This window comes from Grammomys surdaster, unplaced genomic scaffold (genome assembly GCF_004785775.1).
Source record: "Grammomys surdaster isolate TR1022 unplaced genomic scaffold, NIH_TR_1.0 367, whole genome shotgun sequence".
NCBI classification, from domain to species: Eukaryota; Metazoa; Chordata; class Mammalia; order Rodentia; family Muridae; genus Grammomys; species Grammomys surdaster.
In genome coordinates, this window is record NW_021604786.1 from 4,329,862 (window position 1) to 4,343,865 (window position 14,004).

The window sequence follows — 14,004 nt, forward strand, 5'->3', positions numbered from 1 at the left end:
TCTCTCTCTCTCTCTCTCTCTCTCTCTCTCTCTCTCTCTCTCTCTCTGTATTAAGCCAGTAACATCAACCAGGCTTCTTCTGTGCATCTTTGTGATCACACATAACTCTGTACCGTGACTTTTACAACTTTGGAAGATAAGAGTAGGCAAGCTCAGAAGACTGTTGAAAAGGATGACCCAATGCCTCCAACCATGGGATGGAATGGATCGAACCCATAACCCCACTGACATTCAAATATGATCCAGGAATCTCAGGGAGAACCTTGTTTAATATAACAATTGACTGCTCACTTCCCCCGTGGGGCAACACGCAGATGTGACCGTCCAAAAGCTTGAGTTTATCTTATGGGGACCATTGGTTCTCTTTGGTAGTCTCAAAGATCACTTAAAGATGGAATACACACCGAGTCTCAATATAGTGTTTATAAGTGAACTTATGAGCCTGTTGGTGGCTTATTGTCTGCCCTTGGCAAAGCTGAACGCCTCTGGAAGCTTGGTATGGTTTTGAGAGTCTCTTGTATGTTTCTTATGGCAGGTAGCGCAGCCCACAGGGTGGAGAAGAACCTCAGGCTGAAACCCTAGGCTGAGTATTCAAGAGCACAGACCAGGGAGGTTCAAAGTCAGGATATCTCCTTTGTTTGCCATATCTAGAGTTTCCCAGCTTTCTGTGACTTAAGTATCAAGCTTAATGCACGCCCCCGCCCCCAACGCCTCAGCCCATGTGTGAATAGATAGCCCTAAAGACGCAGCTCCTGCAAAGCCAACTCAGAACCCTCGTGCTTGGCGCTCCTTCCTAACTTTTCTGGCTTGTCTAAGTCTAAATATTGACTTTACTCCTCCGTTGAGTAGTTTGAGACGGGATGGAAACCCCACGGCCAACAGTGGGATCAAATGTTTTATACTTTTTTACACAGTCTTGCCTTCCTTCCTCTTTTTTTGGGGGGTGGGTGGGTGGGTGTGAGTGTGGAACTCTTCTACCTATCTCCCCCTGCCCCCACCTGGCTGTGAACCTAGTAGCCTGAAGCTGAACTCTTAAGTTCAGGTGTGTGCAAGCCCCTCACCGGCTGCGTGTACTGTTGGCACAGCAACTCACAACAGACTCCCTAGACACAGGGCTGGGGGGAGGGGAGGGCGAGGGGCGTCATCGGGCAACCAAAGGCACTGCTTGGGGCAGAGCAAGCACCCAAGGGATCAGAGCACCCCGCTTCTCACGTCCCGAGTTCCCCACCAGAGTCCTTCGAGGAAAAGGCGCCTTTCCCGGGGGCGCGGCAGCACCCGCCCTGGTGAGCCGGCCTGCTAAGGTGCCTGTTGTACGTGTTCTCTGCCGCTACAAGTTAGGGGTGCGGCCGGGGCGGGTGCTCCTCCACATCTCTTCGGCTTACTCCTTTGGGAGGGGACTGTCCCCCGCATCCCTTCAGCTTACTCCCGCAAACGTCGCTGGGGGGTGGTGGCACATGGGCCGGGGTCCCCACCTGCCACCCGCGGGGCGATCGGGAGCTGGTGGGGTGCTCCGCTGCTCACTGGGGCTCTCTGCGCGACACAACCACCTACCCTGCAGCCGAGCGAGACCCGGCTCCCTCCGCCGCTCAGCAGCGGCCCCCGCCGCGCGCGCTCGCGGGGACGCCGGGACCCTGCGCACCGCGCGCCACCCGCCCGGCGTGGCACAAAGGCAGCATGGCCCAGCCGCGCCCGGCCGCGTCCGCGTCCCGGCGCAGGCCACGGGACTCGTCCCCAGGTCGCTGTCGCCGCCAGCCCTGCCCTCCTCCCGCCCCCTTCCCCAGCCAGGCGGGGCACCGGGCGGAACCCTGCGCCCCGGCACGGAGCAAGCAACGCGGTGGCGGCCTCCGATCGCTCCCTCTCTCTATGGTGACGTGAGCAGCCTTGGCGGCTATTTATAACCACACGATTGGATTTCATTCATGAAACCAGGGCCTGGTGTGTCTGAGCTGTGGGACGCGAGGTGGCGAAGGTGCCGCGGCTGCACGCACACCGGAGGGGCCTGGGCTCCAGGGCGCTTGGTCGGGACCAGCGTGCGTCTCTCGCACTCCTGGGACCCGGCCTTGGGCCAAGCGGAGACCAGAGCAGGGCAGGGTGTGTGCGACCTGTCCCCGCGCCCCCTCCCCGAAGCATCCCACCCACTCCCGAACATCCGCTGGCCCTCAGTCCTGGGCTCAGGAAAAGTAAGTTGGGCCACTAACCGGCTGGGCAGCATAGCTTTCTTCCCCCTAGGAACTGACCGGCCGCGGACTCCGAGGGAGGACATTGGCTTTTGTTTCAAAACCGAGCCCAGCTGCTGACTAAGCGCTGCGCTGGCCCAGCCTCCTCCCCTGGGCGCTGCACGTGCGGGCTGGCTCTCCCCCTCCTGGTCACCTTCCCCTGTACCGGGCTCGAGGGGTCTCGGTAAGGGGGTGGGTGGGGGCGCCCTGTTGCCCCCGATCCTCCCCACCCCCACTTCCCACCCCGAAATCTGCCGTTTTAGAGAGGCTGGAGGGAAGAGCTGAAACTGATTTTTTGGCCTCTCCCGGGTCGGTAGGAAATCTTGGAAAGGAAAACCAGCTAGTACTTCTCGGGGACATTGTGGACTTTCAAGCCATTGTGAGTTCTGGGGGCAGAGTCTTGGCTACTTTTCACGGATCTGCATAAGAACTGCCTAGGTGCTTAGGGGTGTCAGACATCACGGGAAACTCTAAGGAGGTGACAGGGGACGAAACTAACTTGGCTCCTGTCCGCAGGGAACTTTCAGTCTGCCTTCTCAACTGCCTGTAAGACTCAGCTGTGTAATCGGCTCACTCTAGTCTTGCTAGACAGCTGGCGGATTAGGGTGTGAATGCCTTCAGCTAGGGATGTGTTATGTTTATAAACCCTTCTTCTGAAGGCTGAGCACCAAGCACACAAAAAATACCCACGCTACATCCTTGGCCTCCATCAGTTCTTAGGTGCGGCCCTGCCAGGATCTCAAAAGGGTGGCAAAGGTAGACATATTTTACTGTGAGTTTGGTTTCTTTGGGTTATCCTTCAAGCTTCCCCTAAAGAAAGAATAACAAACAAAACCCTCTCTTACAGTAACGCCTCCATCCCACCTTTTCAGGAAACCACATTTGGTTTTCTTAGATGGCTTTCTCTTCCTCCCTAGAATCCTTGAATGGTTTTCAGTCCCTTTGGTAATTTCCTGCCCCTCCCTTAGATCCAGGCTCTCCTGTAGCCAAGGCTGATCTCCAGCTATGTTGCCAAGGCTGGCCTTGAACTCTTAAAGCCTCGGCCTTGCAGGTTTGTACCACCAACAGGCTAAGCAAACGAAATGTTTTTTTTTTGTTTTTGTTTTTTGTTTTATAAGAAAATGTTGTGCGGGCCACCTGCGTGATTTAAGCTAGCCTTAATGTACTGTTGTCGTTGGAAATGGGGTCATCAAGGCCATAACCTTTTGATACTAGCAAGAGAAGGAATCAGAAAGTCAAATTCCTGTGGCTCCCTCAATAGACACTCTCTTCAGGAATATATTAGGGAAAGTTAATTAACCCCATTGTTGCTAGCTAGCCCCTTGTCTACAAATTACTTCTTTTTAAGCTACCTTGGGCATTGAGGAATAGAACAGTAACTAAGAAATAGGAACTTAGTAACTAGGAAATATGTGTTGTGGCCCCAAGCACAGTGGGGAATGACTTTCCTTTCTTTTTCCTTTTTTCTTAAAATCATGACCCTACCACAACTGAGGAAGCATGCCATCAGAACCATTTTGCAGATGGGGTAACTGAGGCCAAGAAAATTTACATTTTTAGTATTGTCAGTGGCTCACATTTATGCCCTGGGGGTTATCCAGTGCTGGTTTTATTTTATCACTAACCTTTGTGGTAATATCCAGCCCCCTTTGGGTGTCTTTCACTTCCTCAGTCACACAATAAAAAGATGAACCTGCTATCACCTATCCAAAATGCCAGGCATGAAGGCTCGTCCCTGTGGTTCTCCACACTGCCAGAGGGAGAGACAGCAGGGGGCCTGGGGCTCACTGGTTCTAAAGCCTAGCTGATCCAATGGCTGATAGTTCCAGTGAGAGACCTTGCCTCAAAAAAGGGGGGAGGGGATGGAACAACTCCAAGGTTGATCTCTGAACTCCACAAATATGCGCAGAAGCATGTAACGCTCTTTACCCCCTCCTCACATGGCAACATATGTACACACATGGCAGCATATGTACACACCTACACATATGGACAAAAATAAAAAGGTCACATGACAATGATTTTCCGAAGCATCAGGGAGGTCGTAAGAGTAGAAAGACACCAAGCACTGTGCATACTCTTGAGATGCCTGACCCTCTCCAGAGCCCCCCCCCATCCCCCCCATCCCAAGGGTCATCCTTGTAGAGTGGGTGAGGAACGTTCACTAGCCATTTTGCTACCATTTTGGACCTCATGGAACACCTCATCTTGGGGGGAAATGATCTGGAGAACTTCCAGGAAAATAAATTGCTACTAATGGTGATTTCAGATATAGCAGAGGAAAACTTATTGAAAATTTGTACCAAGCAAGGGCAGGGATGTCAAGAGGGTTTATCGCAATCTTTCCACATGTGACCTCTGGTTCACAAAGGTGGAGGAGTGAACATGCTGCATGCACTGTGACTACCAACAGGAAAGAGGGAAGCGAAGCAGAATGGATGGTGCATCTTTATGCAAGAGATCAGCTGGGCTCCAGCCCACCAAAGATGCAGCCTTTCTGTTTGCTGACAGAATCCATGAGTCATTCACCTTACATATACAAGAACTAGAGGCCTCCCTCACTGGAAATTAGCCAATGTTTTTTTTTCTCTATACACGAAGCTTGCTGCACAAAGGTGATGTTAAACTTGTTATGGTAGGTATTTTACCAATGACATTGCCCTCCCCAAAATAAATAAATAAATAAATAAATAAATAAATAAATAAATAAATAAAATATACTCCCTCCACCACCACCAAGTCAAAACAACACCAACAACCAAAACCACCTCAGACCAGCCACCTCACGTGTGTGCACATGTGCACATACATACACAATAATTATAACTTAAAAATTTAAATACCACAATTTACATATAGAAGCATTGTTTAGTTACCAATAAAATCACTCACTACCGAGCCCTTGGCACTTGTAATTCCCCCGAACCCATTAATCCCCCCCATCACTAGACTTTTGTCATGATGAGACCCAATTAAATATTTTTGGAAATATCAACATGTAAATTTTCAGATCGAAGTTTTCACTGCACACACTACCTTTGAGATCTATCCACGGTATCACCTATATTGGCAGCTTGTTTCTCTTTGTTGCTAAGTATCTATTATATATATGGATACACCAGGGTGTGCTCATTCACCTATGGAATGCCATTCGAGTATTTTCAATATTTTGCTACAATGAAAAAAACACTTCCATAAACATTTGTACGCAAATGTTTTGTGTGTGAATATTTTTCCCTTTGAGATGAATGTTCAAGACTGCCAAGTCCCGAATCAGATGCTAAATAAGCTGTCAGACTGTTTATTTTCAGAGTGACTGCATGTTTCACATTCCCACCAATAATATTTGGTGTCATTACTTTTTTCCAACTTTTTTTTTTTTTTTGTTATTTACAAAATTACTGTTCAACAGTAGTGAAGAGAACTAACTCACCGTGGCTTCGATTTGCATTTCCCAATCCTGTCAAAACATCTCTCCCAGGGCCAACTGATCACCCTTATCTTCTTATTGCTAAAAGAGATGTTCTTGGTTTTGGCTAGTTTATAAAGGGGTTGTCTTGCTATTGCATATTCTAATTTTTTGTTTTTTAGGTATTTATTTTTATGTTTCGATACGCGTGCTTACGTGTGGCTGCTTAGGTGTATGTGCACACAAGTGCAGGTGGTTGCAGAAGCCACAAGAGGGAGTCAGATCCCTGTAGCTGAAGTTTGAAGGTGGTTTAGAGATGCCAGTGTGGGTACTGGAATCTGATTCCCGGTCCTCTGCAAGAGCTGCAAGGCTTATAGCCGCTGAGCCAACTCTCTAGTCCTTTATAGTTGAATTAAATTAAAAAAAAATTCTGGGGTCATAATCTTCAAATTGCAAATTAAATGTGCACTACCCCCAGGAAAACTCTACCATCAACTCAATCACACGTGCTCAGTGCTTCTATTGCCTGAAGCTTTTCCCAGTATATCCGTGGTATGGGAAGTTACTTACATAAAGTTCCCACGGAGAGAGTTTTCTCAGTTATGTGGTGTTAAGTCCTCATTGGAGCGGTCTGTAACCGACAGCCCGACGAGCCAACGCCCCTCCCTCCTGCGCAGGCGCAAAAGTCTCCCCCAGTGATTGATGCAACAGCTGTGGGCCAGTTGACTTGAACCATTGGGGTGTAGCGAGACAGCTGCCACTTCCCCACCCCTCGGTCTGGAATGCCAGATCTCAAGCTAGGTTGGTGGATGGATAATGAATGTCAGGTGCCAGGGAGCCATTTAAGACACAGGGAGTGAAGACACAGGAGAAACGGAGCTGGCGGATGGGCCTGCTTTAAAGAACAGCTGCATTTGGTCAAAAGGTTTATTGAGAAGCAGCTGTTGGGGGAGACCGCTGGGGTGACATAGCGGCTGTTGCCATGGCCAAGGACTTTATGGCATCTAAAGGATGTTGTGGCCCGTGGCCCGTGGCCCGTGGAGACGTTGCCTCCACTGACTGACTGGCTCCAAAAAACTGCTCCGGGCTTCAGAGCCGGAATAGGGCAGGGCACCGGGTTTTATGAGCCTTTACCAGCAGCTTTGTGTAAGCCACTCTGGATGCTAGCCTTTCAGGAGCCATAGGGTTGATCTCAACTGCTCCATTCGGAGGCCTGCCCTCTGGTTAGTGACAAGGGGCAGAGACGCGTGATTCCGTGTGCCGTAATCACGCGTAATGCCGTGTGTTGATGACCAAAAGAGAAAACGACCTCTTGGGAACCCTGTTTCTGCAGATACCCTTTTATTCAATACTCCAACACGGGAGCAACATTTTTACAAGTTGCTCTAGCTAGACCAGCATGGACAAGAATTTCCCAGCTTCCCATCTTGGGGTCCCTTCCTCAACTTTTGTGTGGTTGATTATGTCCATCATATGAAACAATCCATTCCGCCTCTAGCATCATCGTGAGGTTTTATATGGAGCTGCAATCGCTTGGGTGAGAATAAAAGCCCTTGGTTCTGAGCGACCCAGCTGTGTTGGGGTGGGCTCTTGTAAAATTAATTTAGTGCAAGTGTTTTTCAAGTCACCTCAGCAGCGCAGAGGTCTCCATCTCTCCCTGCTTTCTGCAGCACACTCTGGAGGATGCCATAGGACTCTGGCTTGTCCGGGAGTCACCCTGTTTTCCTAAAAGCTGCAGGTGAACGGCATCCGCAGCTCTTGGAGAGCTGCGTGTATTCCATCCCATCCTGAGGTAGTTAGGCGGACAAACTCCTATGTTAAAGAATAATATATAAAGATATTAAAGATACAGATGAATACTAGTCTGATCATGGGATTTGGGTGGTCACCCACTTCAAGGTCAATATATTAGAGATTTTTGTACTTATTTATCTTGCAAGCCAAAATTCACAGCACAATTTCTATCTTTCTGAGTATCACTGAACGAGACAGACAGGATTGAGTCTGCCCAGCATACTGCCGTGTGCTGAGAGGGCAGCATGGCCTTTCTCTATGCATCCATTTCTAAGGTTTTCTGTTGGTGTTGGATGAGTTTGTTAAAAATGGGATTTTGCAAGCCTGGAAGTTCTTCTTTCTTCTTTTGGTCAAAAGCCTCCTCTGCCCACATGTCTGTGCGAACTCAGCTCAGCATGCTCAAGAGGCAGGAGCCAGCTGCCCTTTGCTCCGTATGGAAGCAGAAACCGGAAGAGTTCTGTGTGTGTGTATGGTCAGCATTTTTTTTTATAAAATTAATTTTTATTTATTCTTCTCTTATACAATACACCCTGACTGTAGCTTTGCATCTGAAAAGGACCCTTGTTTCAGGGATGAACCAATAGGCACATTCATTGTTAATATGACAAAATGTGCTAGTGCTCTTCTTCAGTTTTACCTGATTAAAAATAAGTGACATGTAGGTGCTATGCAGTTTTTAAAAGCCATCTTGCCTGACTGCTTTATATAATACCTCTTTATCATCACCAAACAAACAACAACCCCAAACCCATTATCACCACCACCACTGCCACCGGAACCAACCAAAAACTGTCAACAAAGGTTAAAGGGAAAAAGAAATAGGAGAGGAAAAGAAAGAAAATAAAACTGTATAGCCACATGATTTTTAATCCAGTGTGTGTAAGTGTTCCAAAGGCCACAGGGAGGCAGAAATAATACTGTACGGAGCAGTTGTTCATTGTGAACTTAAGAATGTTGATGTAAGTCGGGCAGTGGTGGCGCACGCCTTTAATCCCAGCATTTGAGAGACAGAGGCAGATGGATTTCTGAGTTCGAGGCCAGCCTGGTCTACAGAGTGAGTTCCAGGACAGCCAGGGCCACACAGAGAAACCCTGTGTCGAAAAACCAAAAACAAACAAACAAACAAACAAAGAACGCTGATGTAAAAGAAAAGCTGTGTGCTGGCGGTAAATATGGCGGTCATGGGCTCATGAGGCCGTTTAAAAGTGTCATGAATGGGGTTCAGGGGTTCAAAGCAGACAACTGTGCATGTAGGGAATCCCGATTCAGTTCTGGGCACACACATCAGTTGGCTCACAACTGCCTGGAACCCCAGGAGTTTTGCTCTGTTCCTGAGTTCTGGCTTCTTCCTGTGTCCCCATCCATACAAGTGAACTGTTTTTCTATTCAGAAACCAGAAAAAAAAAAAGTAAACCACAATACATGTGCACACACACATACTCACTTCGGAAAAACAGCTCCACCCACATCCTGTATTTTTAATATCACACTTACGTCCTTGCTCGGCATCTTTGATGAGCACACCCTTTAATGTTCAGAATGAAGAACCTTGAAATACACTATCTTCAACCCAAGAGACCGAGAAGTGAGGTTTTCCAGAGGTTGAACGACTTGTTTCTGTGTGAGAGGAGTCACACCAACTAACCCCAAATTCCATGCCTGCTCTTAGATCATGTTCGAGCAGATCTTAAGTACTCTGATCCACAGGACGCTGAGTTCTATCTAGATTTCCCTTAGAAGGAGAAAGTCAAGAATCACTAAGGCCTTTGCAGGACACTTACCATGGCCAAGGAAAGGCTAAGCCATGAGGCTTGTCTTCAGTTCGTGTAGTGCCTTTCAAACATACGTGTGCAGACACCTGACTCCCTCCCTCAGATTTGAGAGCACGTTTGTACACACAACACCCGGGTCTCTCCTTAGCTCTGAAGAGATTTATGTTGGATATTTCACAGGCTATTTATCACTTGGTAAATTCCCCTTCACGGGCAAGCCGTTAACTGCATTTCTGTGAATGATGTAATCAGTTAAGCACGTCTGGAGCAACTTTGTGTTTCTTTCTCTTGTACACATAAGCCAAGGAGGCCAGGGGCCAGGGCACTTCTGTCTAGGATCAGCCTTAAGGGGCCTAGGGATTTGAGGAGAGGCGTGGGAGAAGTTTCCTTTAAGATTTCACCTCTGTCTAGGGTAATTCAAACAGCACCATATGGCATCTATCTGTCTGTCGGTCAATCTATTTTCTATGATCTACCTACTTACCTCTCTCTTGATTTTCTATTATCTATCTATCTATCTATCCATCTATCTATCTCACTCTCTCTCTCTTTCTCTGTATTTTGGTGTCTCTGTGTCCTTATGTGCCCATGCATACACAAGTGTGCCTGTGGATGCATGCTCCTCTGCATCCCTGCATCCTCAGGGATGTTCTTCAGAAGTCATCTTCTTTGCTCACTTGAGTCTCTGAGTAAGACCTCAGGCTCTCCAGTCTAGAATTAGGCTAGAATGGCTGGTCGGCGAGCCCTAGGGAACTGCTTGTTTCTGCTCCCCAGTGCGAGGATTGCAAACACTGGCCACTATAGTCTGTGATGGGCATCGAACTTGGGTCCTCATGCTTCCAAGCTCTTTACCAGCTGAGCTCTCTGTCAAGACTTCATAGCTTTAAACATAGGCGGGGTACGCCTACTCTGAAAATACAAAACATTCCAAATTTCAACTCCTTTTGAGTGCTGACATGATGTCACAGTGGAAAATTTCCTATTACGAGACTTCCGTTTTGTGTCCAAAATCAATGACAATGTACAATAACTTCCAGCATGTGTATAAGGTATATTAAATACAGATGCATTTCCTATGTAGATTTGTTTCTGTGTCCAAGAGAGCTCATTATGTTAGAATAATATATTTCAAATGCCAACAAAATGTAAAATCTGAATGTTTTCTGGTCCCAAGCAACGGTACATAAAACTTTCTTTTCTTCTCTTTTTTTTTAAACAGGATTACTTAGTTATAATTTTCTCTAGTCATCGATTTAGCAGGAAAACTGATGATGTAAAGGAAGAGTCCCCTTGTCCTGCTGTGATTACTGGCAACATACATTATCCTTGATAAGACACTTTGAGATATAAAAACACATTTGGCAAAGATTAACATGCCACTAGCAGGCATGATTTTGTAATCTGTAATGCCAGCTAACATTTACTAAGTACCTACTGTGTGTTAGGTGTGGGGTCCAAGACTTTGACAGTCGTGAATTTCTTATAGTGATCTTATGGAAGGGTAGCATTAAAATCCCTATTTTATAGATGAGGAAACTTAGGTCCCCGAAAGACAAAGAGCATCATAGTTTGCATTTGAAGCTGAAGAGAACTGAAGGGCTCTGGCATTTATGAGGTAAGTGTACAAGGATCCTCATGGGCAACACATATTGATCAGGTACCAGAATGATATTACTTCTCTGCCACCGAGACAAAGGACGTAATTTATATTGAGTTCATTCCTTGCTATTTCCTGAAGCTAGCATGTCATCATTCCACTTCCTAGGGAGAGATCAGGAAGCTGTGGTGTTTTGCCTCAGGCCAGCAACACCAGTTTGATATAAAGCGAAAGCCACACGGGGGAAACAGCCCGCTTTGGCAGATGGAGTGGCTATGGTATCAATATGGGCAACATGGGTGAGTATGTCAGTTAATCTTAGTATTCAAATAAAGAATATTTTTTTTGGGCTGGAGAGATGGCTCAGTGGTGAAGAGCACTGACTACTCTTCCAGAGGTCCTGCATTCAATTCCCATCAATCACACGGTGGCTCACAACCATCTGCAACACCCTCTTCTGGTGTGCTTGAAGAGAGTAATGGTGTACTTATATACATTAAATAAATAAATAATTTTTTAAAAAAGAATATTTCTTGATGTTTAAATATCTATATCTATCTGGTGGGTGAGCCAGGTACACACACATGTGTGGACCATTGACTTCAAAGTTATCTCTCTTTTTTTTCTGGGCCAATACAATGTTCTTGCTAAAGACATCAAGTCTTATTTTTTTTCCCTCTGAGTTACTTGGCATTGGATTGGCCAAGGGTATTTGTATAAAGTGGATACTGAATGAGACCCTCACAAGAAACCAAAGCCAGTGGTCAACTGTCTCTTGTTTGGGGAACAGTTTTCAATTCTTGAATCCAAATAACATCTTCTGTTAGCAGTGGCAAAGTAATTAAACACACACACACACACACACACACACACACACACACACGACTCTAAAGACTTGCTTTGGTCAAAAGGGACCTACACCACTGTTGTTCTTATAAGCACTGACATTTGTGCTATGAGATTACTTCTGGGCTGTGTTTGTTGACGTGGCTATCTATTCTCAGGAGACAGTTGGGGTGGCCATTATCTTGAGTAAGAACTTATAAAGAGACAGGCACAGGCAGATGAAATACACCCTGGAATTCTCTTTAAGTGTGCACACTTTTATTCTCCACATTAGTGAGGGACCACGAGCCAGAAGGATGGAAGACATTGAGGGAGACATATTTCTTTCAGTTCAGTGTGCTCTGTTCTGGTTCCCTTTATTGCTGTTTGGGAAATGCTAGCTTTTTAGTTCTATCAAATCTAATGAAGAACAGAGACGGTATGGTGGAGCCTGAACAATGGTGTGTGCACGATTGATAATGCCTAGCCAGCCTGTTTGGTGTCCCCATGGGAGAACTGTCTTGGGTGCACTCTGTCTCTTGCCAAGGCCACCATAGACTCAGCTGTCAATAAAAACGATCATGTTGCAGAAGAGGGTTTATGGCTGAGAAGAACTCCAGAGCATACCTCTTTCCTCCTAAGAGAATTCTAGAAAGATAGAAGGAAGAGGGCTTTCCAAAAAGCACTTCATGCTCTGATCATGGAAAACATGAAGTGAGTGTCCATCAGGGACTGAATGACGTCTTCTGGGTCTTCTGGATACTCATGACTTCTAAGCGGCTCATTTGACTTGAGTTTAGGGTCTCCAAATAAAGCAGAAGACACTCAATTATGTTAAAATATTCCGTTTAGTACTCAGCGCATAGTGAAAATTAGTCACTGTTTATGCAAGATCCAAATGTAAGTATCGTTCTGTTTACTTGAGAATCTGACAATTTTCCCATGGAAAGAGTGAGGAGAGAAAGAAGAAGAGTTGAATGGAAGGAAAGTAGATAGAATTCATTTATTTTTTGAATTATTCAAATAATTTAGCAATAAACAGCAGGTAAGATAGCTTGGTCAAGTAGCCGTTCCCAATGTTCATGGGACCTGTTGAGTGACAGCTAAAAATGGGGAGTAACCGTTTAGCTACTAAGCACCCAGCCAGCCTAGGAAATACTTTTTAATTTGATCTCTTTTTTCCTCTTATATTTCTCATTGCAGGACTTCTTGGGGTGGCATTTACATACGAAAGTACAAATCATGTATTTATCCTGGGGGCAGGAGTCTGTGTTGAACCACTCATACATGTTCCACGGAGTGTATGTGGGGGAATCTCTATGGTTAAAATATCTACCATTGATGCCTACTGTTCACTTGAGTATGCTATGAACATCAGGGCAAAATGACATAAAAACACTGCCCAGCAAGGACCAGTTGACACAAGCGGGAAGTATGGCTCCTGTTTTGGGAGACCTATGGGTCGCTGTGTCGTTTATTCAAGGAGTAGCTGTCCTATGTTATTCTCCATCACAGATCATTGCCCAATCTTATTACGTAGCACAGATACTCCTACATGTGGCTGTGTGTCTACAGAGGCCTGAGGGCGACATCAGGCTCTTCTTCAGTTATGCTCGATCTACCTTATTTTTTTCAGACAGGTGTCTCAATGAGCCTGGGGCTCGCTTTCGAGGTTACAGTGACTGAGCAGCAAGCACCAAAGGTCCTCCTTTCCTCCCCCTCTCCCAGCACTGGTCTGCTTCAGTGCCTAGCTTTTACATGATGCTGAGGACCTCAACTCACGTCTTCGTGCTTGCATGGTGAGAACATTTATCTGTGGGGACATCTCCCAGCCTGTTTCTGCAAGGTTTGTTATGAAGGTTATACTCAAATACAGAAGCATTACTTATACATCGTAAATGTAATGAATTCTAACATACATACATATATATACATATGCATGCATACACATATGCATGCATATGTATATGCATATATATGTATATATATATATATGTATATACACACACACACTGTTTATAATGTGATACCTGGGGTCAATGATTCAAGATGAAGACTCAAGCGACTCTTGATAAAATATAACCAGGTTGTCACAAACTCACAAATCCTAAAGACAATGTTAGCAAACTAAACATTGAATCTATAAAGGAGTATAACCACAGCAGGGGGGTTGGTCAAGAATGCAAAGCTGAGTTAACATTCAAATGCCAGTAATGTGGTGTATCCAGTGGCTAAAAGTGCTTGCCTGTGCAACCCGATTGTAGGAGGAGCTAAGGTGGGAGGAGTAAGGAGAGGAAGAGGAGGAGTAGGAGAGGAAGAGGAAAAGGAAGAGGAGCTAGAGGAAAGCGAGAGAGAGAGAGAAAGAGAGAGAGAGAGAGAGAGAGAGAGAGA

General features: G+C 46.1%; 1 protein-coding gene and 1 long non-coding RNA gene across 6 annotated transcripts in view; one reads left to right on the top strand and one right to left on the bottom strand.

Annotated features, from left to right (window-relative positions):
* The window catches only part of Rhobtb1 (Rho related BTB domain containing 1), a 123,584-nt gene that overhangs the window by 70,235 nt on the left and 39,345 nt on the right, over positions 1-14,004 (bottom strand). Inside the window, exon 1 of one of the 3 annotated variants that reach the window (XM_028780298.1) lies at positions 2,199-2,248. The exons of the other annotated variants lie outside the window; for them this stretch is intronic. The gene's annotated coding sequence lies outside the window, so the exon portion shown is untranslated. Of the gene's footprint in view, positions 1-2,198; positions 2,249-14,004 lie in introns of those variants that run through there. 3 annotated transcript variants of the gene reach the window in all.
* Positions 2,001-14,004, top strand: part of LOC114631893 — a 13,433-nt gene continuing 1,429 nt past the window's right edge. Inside the window, exons 1-3 of one of the 3 annotated variants that reach the window (XR_003713018.1) lie at positions 2,001-2,180; positions 10,957-11,087; positions 13,250-13,459. This is a non-coding gene — a long non-coding RNA (uncharacterized LOC114631893). The remainder of the gene's footprint in view (positions 2,181-10,956; positions 11,088-13,249; positions 13,460-14,004) is intronic. The other 2 variants (XR_003713016.1, XR_003713017.1) reach the window with 2 other exon arrangements.